Raw genomic sequence first — 16,026 nt, 5'->3', positions numbered from 1 at the left:
GGCGCAACAAGGAGTTTTAAAAGAGGGAAACTTAAAGGATGAAATACCCAAAGGATCGGAGAAACATCTTAATATTTGGGAAGACGGAATCCGGTATAGGGCTAAAAGAATTTGGGTACCAAAATTTGGAGATATGAGAGAAATGGTACTTAGAGAAGCTCATAAAACCAGATACTAAATACATCCTGGAACGGGGAAGATGTACAAGGATCTCAAGAAACATTTTTGGTGGCTAGGTATAAAAGCTGACATTGCTAAATACGTAGGAGAATGTTTGACGTGTTCTAAGGTCAAAGCTGAGCATCAGAAACCATCAGGTCTACTTCAACAACCCGAAATCCTGGAATGGAAATGGGAAAACATTACCATGGATTTCATCACTAAATTACCCAGGACTGCAAGTGGTTTTGATACTATTTGGGTAATAGTTGATCGTCTCACCAAATCAGCACACTTCCTGCCAATAAGAGAAGATGACATGGAAGTTAGCACGATTGTATTTGAAGGAAGTCGTTTCCAGACATGGAATACCAATCTCTATTATCTCTGATAGGGATGGCAGATTCATTTCAAGATTCTGGCAGACATTACAGCAAGAATTAGGAACTCGTCTAGACATGAGTACTGCCTATCATCCACAAACTGATGGGCAGAGCGAAAGGACGATACAAACGCTTGAAGACATGCTACGAGCATGTGTTATTGATTTCGGAAACAGTTGGGATCGACATCTACCGTTAGCAGAATTTTCCTACAACAACAGCTACCATTCAAGCATTGAGATGGCGCCGTTTGTAGAACTTTATGGTAGAAAGTGCAGGTCTCCGATTTGTTGGAGTGAAGTGGGGGATAGACAGATTACGGGTTCGGAGATAATATAAGAAACTACCGAGAAGATCATCCAAATTCAACAACGGTTGAAAACCACCCAAAGTCGACAAAAGAGCTACGCCGACATTAAAAGAAAAGATATAGAATTTGAATTTGGAGAGATGGTCATGCTTAAAGTTGCACCTTAGAAAGGCGTTGTTCGATTTAGTAAACGCGGGAAATTAAATCCAAGGTATATTGGACCATTCAAGATTATTGATCGTGTCGGACCAGTAGCTTACCAACTTGAGTTACCTCAACAACTCGCGGCTGTACATAACACTTTCCACGTCTCGAATTTGAAGAAATGTTTTGCTAAAGAAGATCTCACTATTCCGTTAGACGAAATTCAAATCAACGAAAAACTTCAATTCATCGAAGAACCCATCGAAATAATGGATCGTGAGGTTAAAAGACTTAAACAAAACAAGATACCAATTATTAAGGTTCGATGGAATACTCGTAGAGGACCCGAGTTCACCTGGGAACGAAAAGATAATATAAAGAAGAAATACCCGCACTTATTTCCAGAAGATATGACAACACCTCCAACTGCTTAAAATTTCGGGACGAAATTTATTTAACGGGTAGGTACTGTAGTGACCCAAACTTTTCCATGTTTATATATATTAAATAAAATTTATTTTTACATGATAAAGTGTTTCTAACATGTTAAGCAATCAAACTTTTTAAGAATTGATTATTTGAAATGAGTTTCATGTAGACAATTGACCACCCAAGTTGACCGGCGATTCACGAATGTTAAAACTTGTAAACAATATGACGATATATATATATATGGATATACATATGGTTAACATGAGATTATGATAAGTAAGTATCTCCATAAGTATATTAACAATGAGTTATATACATAAAAATGAGACTACTAAGTTAAGAAACTCGAAACGATATATATAACGATTATCGTTATTACAACGTCTTACTAAATACATATGTATCATATTAAGATATTGTTACACTATATTTAAAATGATAAAATGATGATTATATATATCATTAAGTATGTTAACAATGAACTACATATGTAAAAACAAGACTACTAACTTAAGGATTTCGAAACGAGACATATATGTAACGATTATCGTTGTAAAGATATTTAAATGTATATATATCATATTAAGATATATTAATATATCATAATATCATGATAATATAATAATTTAACATCTCAGTAGATATAATAAACAATGGGTTAACAACATTAAATAAGATCGTTAACTTAAAGGTTTCAAAACAACACTTGCATGTAACGACTAACGATGACTTAACGACTCAGTTAAAATGTATATACATGTAGTGTATTTAGATGTATTAATATACTTTTGGAAGACTTCAATACATATATCAAAACACTAATACTTAACGAAAATGGGTACAATTACATTCCCATTCTTTTTTCATTAAGAATTCTAGTCGTATTCATACCCGTATTATACACCGCTTCTAGACGTACTTACTGTGGGCATATACCAATAGGAACTAGCATGGGATTCCACTCTTGATTATGTCATGTATGACTAATCAATTTTAACTTCTACCATGAACTAGTCAACTAATTATAAATCCTTTTAACTCCACTCACCACTCACCACTTACCACTCATCATTCACTCCATTTCAACTCTAATTCTCTTTCTAATTCTCTCTCAACACACACACACACACACACACACACACACACACACTTATGAACAAATTTTTCCAGTAGCTAATCATCATCTTCATCAAAAATTACTTCAAGAATCAAGCTATAATCATCTTTGGAAGAACACTTCAAGAAAACTACGAAAATCCTTTCAAGTTTACTAGTTTACATCCAAGCTTTCTAATCCATTCCAAGTAATCATCTAAGATCAAGAAACCTTTGTTATTTATAGTAGGTTATCTTTCTTATTCAAGGTAATAATCATATTCAAACTTTGATTCAATTTCTATAACTATAAACTATCTTAATTCGAGTAAAAATCTTACTTGAAATTGTTTTTGTGTCATGATCCTACTTGAAGAACTTTCAAGCCATCCAAGATCCTTTGAAGCTAGATCATTTCTTGTGACTTCTAGTAGGTTTACCTACTAAACTTAAGGTAGTAATGATGTTCATAACATCATTCGATTCATACATATAAAACTATCTTATTCGAAGATTTAAACTTGTAATCACTAGAACATAGTTTAGTTAATTCTAAACTTGTTCGCAAATAAAGTTAATCCTTCTAACTTGAATTTTAAAATCAACTAAACACATGTTCTATATCTATATGATATGCTAACTTAATGATTTAAAACCTGGAAACACGAAAAATACTGTAAAACCGGACATACGCCGTCGTAGTAACACCGCGGGCTGTTTTGAGTTTGATAATTAAAAACTATGATAAACTTTGATTTAAAAGTTGTTCTTCTGGGAAAATGATTTTTCTTATGAACATGAAACTATATCCAAAATCATGGTTAAACTTAAAGTGGAAGTATGTTTTTCAAAGTGGTCATCAAGACGTCGTTCTTTCGACTGAAATGACTACCTCTTACAAAAACGACTTGTAACTTATATTTCCGACTATAAACATATAATTTTTCTGTATAGATTTGTAAAATAGAGTTCAATATGAAACCATAGCAATTTGATTCACTCAAAACGGATTTAAAACTTAGAAGTTATGGGTAAAACAAGATTGGATATTTTTTTGATTGTTGTAGCTACGGGAAATATTGTAACAATTCTATACAAATCATAACTTAACAAACTTATATTGTATTATTCATGTATTCTAATATATATTATGTAATCTTGGGATACCATAGACACGTATACAATGTTTTGACATATCATATCGACCCATCTATATAATATATTTTGGAACAACCGTAGACAATCTATATGCAGTAATGTTGGAGTTAGCTATACAGGGTTGAGGTTGATTCCAAAATAATATATATAGTTTGAGTTGTGATCTAGCCCGAGGCTTGTATATACTGGATCGTGGATTGATCCAAGATAATTTATATTTATTTATTTCTGTACATCTAACTATGGACAACTAGTTGTAGGTTATTAACGAGGACAACTGACTTAATAAGCTTAAAACATTAAAACGTATTAAAAAAATGTTGTAAATATATTTTGAACATACTTTGATATATATGTACATATTTGTATAGGTTCGTGAATCGACCAGTGGCCAAGTCTTACTTCCCGACGAAGTAAAAATCTGTGAAAGTGAGTTATAGTCCCGCTTTTAAAATCTAATATTTTGGGATGAGAATACATGCAGTTTTATAAATGTTTTATGAAATAGACACAAGTAAATGAAACTACATTATATGGGTGAATGATCGAAGCCGAATATGCCCCTTTTGCTTGGTAGCCTAAGAATTAGTAAACCGATCTACTAATTAACGTGAATCCTAAAGATAGATCTATTGGGCCTAACGAACCCCATCCAAAGTACCAGATGCTTTAGTACTTCGAATTCATTTTTATCATGTCCGAAGGATTTCCTGGAATGATAAGGGATATTCTTATATGCATCTTATTAATGTCGGTTACCAGGTGTTCACGATATGAATGATTTTTATCTCTATGTATGGGATGTATATTGAAATATGAAATCTTGTGGTCTATTATTACGATTTGATAAATATATAGGTTAAACCTATAACTCACCAACATTTTTGTTGACGTTTTATGCATGTTTATTCTCAGGTGACTATTAAGAGCTTCCGCTGTTGCATACTAAAATAAGGACAAGATTTGGAGTCCATGCTTGTATGATATTGCATAAAAACTGCATTCAAGAAACTTATTTTTTGATGTAATATATTCTTATTGTAAACCATTATGTAATGGTCGTGTGTAAACAGTATACTTTAGATTATCATTATTTGATAATCTACGTAATGCTTTTTAAACCTTTATCGATAAAATAAAGGTCATGCTTGTTTTAAAAATGAATGCAGTCTTTGAAAAACGTCTCATATAGAGGTCAAAACCTCGCAACGAAATCAATTAATATGGAACATTTATAATCAATATGAACGGGACATTTCAATATATATATATATAACAATTTATGTATTTTTAATATAACACGAAACAGATATACATATACATTAATATAACTAAAAAAATATTAATCATTTGAATGTATATACAAATTAAAAATATATGTTATTAATATAAAAATAATGTAATTAATAAATTTATATATATATATTCATTCGAATACAATTATATGTATTAATGAATATGCAAATGATCTAGGTTCGTGAATCCAAGGCCAAACCCTGCATTGTTTAATATTGTCATATGTATTTTTACTACAAAATACCTTACCGTGAGTTCATTTGATTCCCTTTTACTCTTTATATTTTTGGGACTGAGAATACATGCACTATTTTTATAACTGCTTTATTAAATGCTTTTGAAATATATTTTGAACTGCGAATACATGAAATACTTTTATAAATGTTTGACGAGATAGACACAAGCAAAACATTCCTCGAATGAATTATTTTGCAGACATAAGTTCTGTGGATTATTATTGAACTAGTTGGACGTTATAATTGCCACTAATTGTTGTGAATATTTTTCCCTAAATATTATTGCTTGGTAACCTAAGAATTAGAATCAGGTATGGCCCTAATTCACGCGAATCCTAAAGGTAGCTACCGAGTTTAACACCTCCACCCAGAATGTTCACTAGACGGAAGGGCTAGTGGGCGTGGTGTTTAGTACTTCGAGGTTTATTATTATTATACAGATGAGATATTCTATTTTGGGGATATTATTATGCGCATTATATGTTAAGGTCGGTTACCAAGCCAAGCAATGAATGAAAAGTGAATGTTATGTATCGAGAGAATGATTTTATACACAGTTTTTATGTGTATGATATTTTTGTACACGAGATATATGTACGGTTACTAAGATTTATGAAAATGGTTTCATAAATGAGATAGGTGTACTGTATTTAAATCTTGTGGTCTATCAAAATGATGAATTTTTTTTTGTTTACGATAAACTTATGAACTCACCAACCTTTTGGTTGACACTTTAAAGCATGTTTATTCTCAGGTATGAAAGAAATCTTCCGCTGTGCATTTGCTCTTTTAGAGACATTACTTGGAGTCATTCATGACATATTTCAAAAGACGTTGCATTCGAGTCATTGCGTTCATCAAGATTATTATTAAGTCAGTTATAGTTAGATATATTATGAAATGGTATGCATGCCATCAACTTTAGATGTAAAGAAAGTTTGTCTTTTAAAAACGAATGCAATGTTTGTAAAATGTATCATATAGAGGTCAAGTACCTCGCTATGTAATCAACTATTATGAATCATTTATAATCGATATGAATGAGGCATTTCAGTAGAGAGTGAGGCCCTTCGTCAGAAGTTGAGGGATGTGGTTACTGAGCTGGATGATTAGAAGAAGAGGTGTGATGGTTTGAGGTCTGATTATTCCAACGTTGTTTCCTAAGTGGTTCCTCATGTGTGCAAGGAGTTGGTTAACAGCAAGGAGTTAAGTATGTATCTTGCTGAGATTGTTTTTGCAGCTAGGAAGCATGAGAGGTGTACTCTCCTAGAGGAGTTAGCAGAGAAGAGCATTGTTCAATTGGAAGATTGCCCTGAGTATACTGATCAGGGTATTGCTCTTGTTGATGCAACGTGTGCTAAGCTGGTTGATGCTGAATTTGATTATGGTGTTGTTATTGCTGCTCACTCTGATGCGAAACCTGTTGAGCTGCTAAAGCTTTATGCTGATGGTAATCAACCTTGACTCTCTTTCTTTCAATCTTTTAACTGTTAGTGTATGTGGGCTTATATGTTGCCCTTTGAACAATTTATGTGTGGCCTTTGGTGCCTTTAAAACAATGTCTGTAACTTGTGGCCCTTGTGCCAGTTAAACAATTTGTAACATGTGGTGGTGTTCTTGTATGTGTCCATTGAGCCTTTAAAACAATGTAATGTATGGCCTAGTGCCTTGAATAATTTGCTTGCTTTTATCTTACGCTTATGTAGCTTCTGCATAATTTTTACACTTGTGAAATCAAGCAACTTGGTGTGTTGGTATTCTCTTGGGAAATACTATTTTAATTTTACAAAAGTGTTCTTAGTGAAAAGTCCACTATGTATTTTTTTCAAGGGATATACTTGCTTATCTTATGAATATCTTGGTATTATTGTATACGAAGAACTTGTTGTGTATCCTTCAGGTAATATATTTTTGTTGGTGTTCTTTTTATCCGAAGAACCCACTATATATTTGAAACGGCCCGTCCTAAACCATCTGGACGAACACTTCATCATCTGGTTCCATTGCGAGGTACTGACCTCTATATGATACGTTTTACAAACATTACATTCGTTTTTAAAAGACAATCTGTAATGGCCCGTCCAAATCCATATGGACGAATACAATAACATTTGGTCCCATTGCGAAGTACTGACCTCTATATGATACGTTTTATAAACATTGCATTCGTTTTTAAAAGACAATCTTTCATTACAACGATAGTTGACAAATATGCATATCAATTCATAATATCTCCAAATTATAAATGATTAATCTGTCATTTACTTAATAATAATCTTTTTGAACTCAACAACTCGAATGAAACGTCTTTAGAAATATGCCATGAATGACTCCAAGTATTATCTTTAATTTGAGTAAAAACACAGCGGTAGAATTCTTTCGTACCTGAGAATAAACATGCTTAAAAGTGTCAACCAAAAGGTTGGTGAGTTCATTAGTTTAACATAAACAATCGTTTCCATTATTTTAATAGACCACAAGATTTTCATTTTCATTTTCATAAACATTATACAGGCATTTCGCAATCTGCATAAAGATAAAATCATTCATATGATGAACGCCTGGTAACCGAACTAACAAGATGCATATAGAATATCCCCCGCATACAGGCATTTCGCAATCTGCATGCTATATACTGGCCGTCGCAATCAGTATATATTAATTGAAGTACTAAAGCATTCGTAACCCGAATGGGACGTGTCAAGGTCCATAGATCTATCTTTAGGATTCGCGTCAATTAGGGGCCATTTCCCTAATTCTTAGGCTACCAAGCTAACAAGGGGCGATATTCGGTATTCGTAATCCAACCATAGAATATAGTTTTAAGTACTTGTGTCCATTTCGTAAAATAGTTTATAAAAACAGTGCATGTATTCTCAGTCCAAAAATATGTATATAAAAAGGGAGTAATGAAACTCACTTTCACAAATTTTCAGTTCGTCGAAAATCAGACTTAGCCACGGATCGATTCACGAACCTATAACAAATATGTATATACATATATATCAAAGTATGATAGAAATACATTCACATCATATTTTTATTTATGTGTTTATGATTTAAGTTGTCAAGTTGTCAAGTTAGCAGTCCAACGTTAGTAGTCCAATGTTAGCAGTCCAATGTTAGTAGTCCATATATATAGTCCAATATATCACCCTGGAATAATCAAGACGTATTGTATACGTATTGTACAAGACTCAATCATGACCCAAGGTACAAATATTGTCTTAGAATTAATCTAGACATATTGTGTACATGGTGTCTTTCGATTTATCCGACGTATTGTATAACTATTGTCTTAATCAATCAAGGTTATATTATATTGTCTCGAACTTAACCAAGACTAGTATATTACAAGGAAATAGTCATGACATGTTTAAATATACATGTATAATACAGGAAAAGTCAGCGAGGATATGGTTAGTATAGATTTTGTAAAAACAATCCCGTAGTCATTTTAGCCATTTTTAACCAATATTGTTTTGCCCATAACTTCTTCGTTACAAATTGTTATGGTTTTGTAATGAACTCTACTTTCTATCACTAAACAGAAAAAGTGGTGGTTTATAGTGAGAGTTACAGGTCACAAGTCTATTTATAAAGAGTAGTCATATCTGTCGAAAGAACGACACCTTGATGACCATTTTGAAAAACATGTTTCTACTTTGAGTTTAAACACCATTTTTAAATATGTTATCTTGTTCATATGAAATATCAATTTCTCATAAAACCAACTTTAAATTCAAAGTTTAAGATGGTTTTTAATTATCCAACCCGAAACAGCCCCCGGTTTTACTACGACGACGTATGTCCAGTTTTACGGTGTTCTTCGTGTTTTCCAGTTTTAAATCCTTATGTTAGCATATAATATAGATATAGTACATGTGTGAAGTTGTTTTTAAAGTCAAGTTAGAAGGATTAAGTTTGTTTGCGAACAAGTTTAGAATTAACTAAACTATGTTCTAGTGATTACAAGTTATATTCTTCGAATAAGATAGTTATATATGTAAGAATCGAGCAAGGCTATGAACATCGTTACTACCTCAAGTTTAGTAGTTAAACCTACTATAAATGACAAGAATTAATCTTCAGCTTCAAAGGATCTTTGATGGCTTAGAAGTTCATGAAGTAGAATCATGGAATGAAAACAAGTTCAAGTAAGATTACTACTTGATTAAAGATAGTTATATTTATAGAAATCGACTCAAAGCTTGAATATGAATATTACCTTGATTTAGAATGATAACCTACTATAAATAGCAAGAGTTTATTGATTTTATATGATTACTTGGAATGGACTAGAAAGATTGAAAGTAATCTTGCAAACTTGAAAGGATTTTCGAAGTGTTCTTGAAGTGTTATTCCTATGATAAATATAGCTTGATTCTTGAAGTAGTTTTTGATGAAGATGATGATTAGTTTACTGGAAATTTCGTTCTTGAGGGTGTGTGTGTTTTGAGAGAGAATGAGAAAGAAAATTAGAAATGAAATGAAGTGAATGGTGAGTGGTGAGTGGGGTTAAAGGAATTCTTGTTTTGTTTTCTTGCTCATAAGTCATGCTAGTTGTCTAATAGTTGGTTCCACATGTTTGTTGACTAATTGAGATCTGCTAAGAGCTGATCATTTGAGTGTTTATACCAATAGTATATACATCTAGAAGCTGGGTATTATACGGGTGAAAATATCGTATGAATACGAGTAGAATTCTTGATGAAAACGAATGGGAATACGATTATAACTATCTTTGTTAAGTATAAGTATTTTGATATATGTCTTTAAGTCTTTCAAATGTGTATTAATACTTCTTAATACATTACATATATATACATTTTAATTAAGTCGTTATTTCGTCGTTAATCGTTACATGTATATATTGTTTCGAAACCCTTAAGTTAGTAGTCTCGTTTTATGTATATAGTTCATTGTTAATACACTTAATGATATACTTAATTATCATTTTATCATGTTAAACATAATGTATTAATATATCTTAATACAATACATATGTATTTATGTTAATTAAGATGTTATTACGTCGATAACCGTTACATTTATATCTTGTTTTGAATTCCTTAATTTAGTAGTCTCATTTTATGTATATAACCCATTGTTAATATTGTTAATGAGATACTTACTTATCATTGTATCATGTTAAATATATACATATGTTCATATATATATATATCATCATGTCATTTTTACAAGTTTTAACGTTCGTTAATCATCAGACAAACTGGGTGGTCAAACGTTTACATAAAATCCGTTTCAATTAATCAAGTCTTAAAAAGTTTGATTTCTTAACATGTTAGAAATATTTATATATATGTAAATATCAATCTCGAATATATACATATATTTATATACATATCTTATTTACAAATAGTGGTTCATGAATCGTTCAGAAAAGTCGAAGGTTACATGAACACAGTTCCAAATTTTTAAATTTCAACTTAACAGACTTTGCTTATCGTGTCGAGATCATATAAAGATTAAGTTTAAATTTGGTTGGAAATTTCTGGGTCGTCACACAATCTTTCCTTACAATGATAAATGACAATATGCATACCATAACATAATATAACCAAACTATTAATGACTTAATCTGTCATTTACTTAATAATAAACTTTTTGAACTCAACGACTCGAATGCAATGTCTTTTGAAATATGACATGAACGATTCCAAGTAATGTCTTTAAATTGAGCAAATGCACAGCGGGAGATTTCTTACATACCCGAGAATAAACATGCTTAAAAGTGTCAACCAAAAGGTTGGTGAGTTCACAGGTTTATCATAACAATCATTTCAATATTTTTAATAGACCACAAGATTTCATTTTCATAAACATCAAACAGGCATTTCGCAATCTGCATAAAACTATCATTCATACGGTGAACGCCTGGTAACCGACCTTAACATAATGCATATAGAACATCCCCAAAACAGAACTTTCAGTCTGTAATATACAAGTATCATCTGTATATATATATATATATATATATATATATATATATATATATATATATATATATATATATATATATATATATATATATATAACCTCGAAGTACTAAAGCATTCGTAACCCGAATGGGGATTGTTAATACCCATAGATCTATCTTTAGGATTCGTGTCAATTAGGGGCCATTTCCCTAATTCTTAGGCTACCAAGCTAAAAAGGGGCAATATTCGGTATTCATAATCCAACCATAGAATGTAGTTTTAAGTACTTGTGTCTATTTCGTAAAACAGTTATAAAAGCAGCCCATGTATTCCCAGTCCCAAAAATATATATATTTCAAAAGTAAGTAAAAAGAGATCAAATGAACTCACGATACGATATTTTGTAGTAAAAATATGCATACGACTGAACTGAATAATTCAGGGTTGGCCACGGATTCACGAACCTATATCATTTATATATATATATATATATATATATATATATATATATATATATATATATATATATATATATATATTAAAACACATAATTGTAATCGAGCAAATATATATATATATATATATATATATATATATATATATATATATATATATATATATATATATATATATTTAGTTATGTATTAAGATTAATATTTATATATAATTTTATTAATACTTATAATATATTTTAATGTTTATTTGATATTTAATCTAATTAACGTTATATCAATATAAATAATATTATATTAATTAAAACATAATATTATGTAATATTAGTATACTTATATAATAAATATATTTTTATATAAATATCTTCTGTTTGCAAAAATTAATAATTGTAATAATACTAAGTTAAGGATAATAATAATAATGATAGTAATAATAATAGTAATAATAATAATGTTAATTTTAATAATAATAATTTTAATAAAGATACTAACTTTAATAATAATGATAATTTTACTAATGATAATAAAATGATAGTTTTACAAATAATGATTCTTTTAATAATAATATAGTTGTAATAATAATAATAATGATACTTTTAATAGTAATTCTAATTCTTAATTATAATTTTAGTAAAAATGATAATAATGATAATAATTCTTAATAATAACAATACTAATAAAGATAATCATATTAGTAATAATAATAATGATAACATTAATGATAATACTTATGTTAATAATAATAATAATGATAATACTAATAATTATAAAATGATACTAATACTATTTTTAATGAAAATAAAAATAACTTATATTATTTTCATGATAATAATAATAATAATCCTAATCATAATAATGATAATATTAATATAAATTATATTAATGATATTAATAGTCATATTAATAATATTAACATAATAATAATAATAATAATAATAATAATAATAATAATAATAATAATATTAATAATAATAATAATAATAATACTTATATTAATATTAGTAATAATAATAATAATAATAATAATAATAATAATAATAATAATAATAATAATAATAACTAGATTCGTGGTCCGCGCTTCACGGCGGATTTGTGTCATTTTAACGCTACTATATCGTTAGACAGTTTTCTGCCTGAAAGTCATCAAAACTTTGTCCACTCTTTCCAAACCATTTACGCAATGGCTGACAACTGTTTTGGTAATATTCTACTATATAAATGAAAAATACATAAACAACTGGATATATGTTACAGTCTGGGTTGCAATGCTTAAGTTTTGAGGCTTCTAAACAAATTACTTATTTGTCAAAACCTTATGGTCCATATAATTTTAGTAGGTTTTTTAAAAGATAAAAAATCAAATAATATGTAGTATATTGAAAAAGGTGATGAAAAATAAAAATATAACCCTTTTTACGTATATTTTTTTAGGCTTCTATTACGATAGGGTTGTATTAGTATACCACTTTCGAATACATCCAATTATTTAACCGACCGTTAACCTTTTTATAAACATTCAATTAACTTACCGTTAACCATTTTTTAAAAAGTTCAATTAACCGATCCTAACCTTTTTTTTAAAAACGGCCAACTAACCGATGTTAACCATTTTTTAAAAAGTTCAATTAACCGATGCTAACCTTTTTTTTAAAAACGGCCAACTAACCGATTATTAACTATTTTTTAAAAAGTTTAATTAACCGACCATTAACCTTTTTTTAAACGCCGGTTTGTTTATTGACATTTGTAGTTGAGTACCATCAAGAGAGGATTGTATCATGGTTCCGGAAATATGTTGCAAATCAAATTTGAGTCTATTTTGCCCAAAAAAAAAAAATTTGCTACAGTACTGCTACAGTAGTGCTACAGAGTGGCGAGGCGTGATTGGTGGGTATTTGTCCATAATTAGTATATAGTATAATTTTTCAGAATAAAATCAGAAGATTAAGTAAAATATTTTTCAAAAAAAAAAAAAAACAAAAATATTACTGTAGCTACAGTGTGCTACAGTGTTTTTTGGGGTATGTGGCGGGTTGTGGTTGGAGGGTGGTGTCCATATTTAGTATATAGTATAATAATAATAATAATAATAATAATAATAATAATAATAATAATAATAATAATAATAATAATAATAATAATAATAATAATAATAATAATAATAATAATAAGTGATAATACTTAGTAATGATAATAATATTATTAATAACAATATTAATAATAATCATAATTACTTTAATCATAATAATAATAATAAATGATAAATAATAATAATAATAATAATTATTATAATACTAATAAAAATAATAATATTAATAATAATTTTGATATAGAAAACTACCTTCCAAAGCTTTTCTAAAAAAAAATTGCCATGAACCGGGCTCGAACCAGCGACCTCACACTAACTCGAAACACTCCAAGACCACTCCTCCATTTCTATTTTTCTGTAATTATACTAACTTAATAATTAATTAACTCATATAATTTATGTTCTTCTTCTTCTAAAACAAAACCCATAACTATTCATCATCATCAAAATCATCATCTATATCTTCATCAACTAACATCATTAACATCGAATCATAAACCATTAACATTATCATATAATCTTCATCATAAAGAAATATATCCTCGTCTTTGTAAAAAAAAAATGTATATCATCGACTTATACTTCGTTCATCATCTTCTTTACTAGCATCATCATAATTCATACGATCATCACCATTAATCATTATTTACAACATCAGCGGGTTTCATCATCATTGTTGTAAAGGTTTATTCATAATCATCATCTTCTATCGTTTCACAACATCATCATCGTTATCATTTTCTTTATTACATTCTCCACATAAAATCACGAATTAATCATTATCTTCTCGTTGCACTATTCATCGTCATCCTCGCTACTCATCATTACTATTCTTCATCATCTTATCGTGAAAAAAAAACAGAAGTAGGAACTGGGTACTAGCAGCAGACCACGCTGTTATTTTGGCAGCGATAAACAAGAAAAAAAAATTATGCGGCATCAGAAGGTTGCGGTAGCAACCACTGTGATTTTGTTTGTTGCAGGTGATTGAAACAGGAAGAATACAAGGAAGAGTAGCAGCATACAGTGATGGTTGTAGATGTACCGGAATAGTAGGTGTAGCAAAAGGATTTCATTTCTGGGTTTCGTTTGAGCAGGAAATAGATTAGAAATAGAAAGCAATTACTGCAGAAAATAATAATGGGGTGTTTGGGTGTTGGTTTGGTGATTAAGGGTGGTGGGAGGTGGCGGCAGTAGGGTGGTGAAGTGAAGTGGTAACCGTGGTGGTTTGATTGCCGTTGGTTGTGGTCTTGTGGGTGTGCAAAAGAAAGAAAGAAGGAAGAAGATGTGGGTTTGGTTTGATTGTGTACAAGTGTATATGTCTAATATATGCATATATGTATCTATATAATAGATAGCAAAAAGATATGAATGCAAATAAAGCCATCTAACTTATCAATTAGAATTCAATTAACCACAGTATACAGACGTTTGTTTGGATTTTATGCCGACAGTTTTATTAAGAATAGTAATTTATACTCTGTTGTTAATCAGTAGCGGATAAAAGTAGTCAGAAAAATCCCAATTTTTTTATATATTAAATATCGATATTTATTCTAATCATTATGGTATAAAAATGGTCATTAGTTGTTTAAAATTATTAAATAAAAATTAAATCAACTGTCCGCGCTCGATTCTCGGGTAAAATATAAAAAGTGTTAAAATTTAACAAGTAGCTCCTAAATACATTTTTAATAAGCCTATAATTTATATCACTCATTTTTGAATCACCGTTTATTTTTAAAATAATATAAGTTTGAATTTAACTTACTTAATATCAATCAGAACATCAAACCAGTATTACAATCATTTAATATTTATTTTTAATATACTTTATATATGTGTATATATATATATATATATATATATATATATATATTTATTTATTTATTTATTTTAATAATAATATCATATGTTATTTTTATTTTACATAGTTAATTAAAGCATGTACTATTTCAAATTATACTTCAAATATATACATATAAAATATATATGTATCTATTTATAAATAATTGTTCGTGAATCGTTGGAAATAGTCGAAGGGTAATTGCATATATGAAAACAGTTCAAAATTTTTAAGACTCAACATTACAGACTTTGCTTATCATGTTGAAATCATATAAAGATTAAGTTTAAATTTGATCGAAAATTTCTGGGTCGTCACAATATTCTTTAAGGGATACAATTTGGCTTTGTAAGTAATTTTGGGTTCTTTTTATATGAAGAACCCATTATGTACTTGTTATGTATTCTTTTAATGAATACAACTCAGTTTTTGCAAGCATCTCGGTGTTCTTTTTATGTGAAGAACCTACTGTGTGCTTGTTATG

This window comes from Rutidosis leptorrhynchoides, chromosome 3 (genome assembly GCF_046630445.1).
Source record: "Rutidosis leptorrhynchoides isolate AG116_Rl617_1_P2 chromosome 3, CSIRO_AGI_Rlap_v1, whole genome shotgun sequence".
Classification (NCBI taxonomy): domain Eukaryota; kingdom Viridiplantae; phylum Streptophyta; class Magnoliopsida; order Asterales; family Asteraceae; genus Rutidosis; species Rutidosis leptorrhynchoides.
The sequence above is the reverse complement of the archived record's forward strand: the minus strand, read 5'-3'. Positions refer to the sequence as shown.